Source organism: Lipotes vexillifer, unplaced genomic scaffold, assembly GCF_000442215.2.
Source record: "Lipotes vexillifer unplaced genomic scaffold, Lipotes_vexillifer_v1.1 scaffold756, whole genome shotgun sequence".
NCBI classification, from domain to species: Eukaryota; Metazoa; Chordata; class Mammalia; order Artiodactyla; family Lipotidae; genus Lipotes; species Lipotes vexillifer.
Genome location: NW_006773042.1, coordinates 453,975 through 455,069, shown reverse-complemented (window position 1 = coordinate 455,069; position 1,095 = coordinate 453,975).

The window sequence follows — 1,095 nt, the reverse complement described above, 5'->3', positions numbered from 1 at the left end:
TTCAGCTATTTTCTAAACCGAAATTATTTGAGCATAAGAATTAGCAAAGTGTCTTTGAATCAGGGACTTTTTCAAAGCCACCTCTCAGAAGTCTGGGGCTGTGTAAAACCGTAATGCTGTAGAGTGCAGTCCTTGAGACAGTCTGTGTAATACAACACATAGGACAGATTTATGTTAAAAATCACTTTGGGGGCTTGTGACTTTCAACTAAATACTTCTTCAGAAACTACTGGAAGCTCTTCGACTTGTGCTACTGGAGAAAAGAGGTGGGAAGCTACCACCGACTAATAAGAGCCAGGGTGTACCCCGCTCTGAAGGGCCGGCCCTCGGCTTTCCCACCCCAGGGTGGACCAACGAACCTTATTTTTCGCTGCCAAAGGCCCCTGGACCCTCTCCTCTCCTCCCCAAGCCGGGAAAAATCTTTCCAAATCTCATTCCCAGTCCCCCAGATGAGAAACCAAATTGCACAAGAGATCTCGAGAAGATTTGAGAGACGGAGAGTGAGAGAGAGAGAGAGAGAGCAGCGCTGGGCGAGGGCAAGCAAACTGCGGAGGGAACTGCCTGAGGGGAGGAGGAATCTTCCAGAGCCTCAGCAAAAACTCCGTTTGGGAGAAAGTCTCAGCACAGTTGGATTTCCAAAGGTGTGTGAGCGCACACACCTCTGAGTCCTACCCGCTCCGGGCAGGTAATGGACGGCCGACCTGACCACCAGTGCCCACTGAGCTTCCCCAGGGCCACCCGCCCGGCGCCCACTTCTACTGAAAGAAAGAAAGGAAAGGAGGAAAGGAACAGAGGAGGGGCTCAAGAAAGCTGGGAAGGAGTCCGCAGCCAGAAACCCTGCAGCGATCTGCCAAGGGGGCGAGAAGCGAGCTGCCCTGAGGCAGTGGTTGCGCGCCGGCGCCGGGAGTGGAGGCGCGAGGGAGCCGGGACGCTGGCCCCCGGGAGCAGGGTGCGCCCAGCCTGAGGCGGTTGAGACCGGCCGGAGTCGGGGGCGGGGAGGGGGGCGTCCCGCGGCCGCTGGACCGTCCACCTCCACGGTCCCAGCCCGAGCGCGCCTGCCTCTCCCCGCGACCGCGACCGTTCGGCAGATGGGCT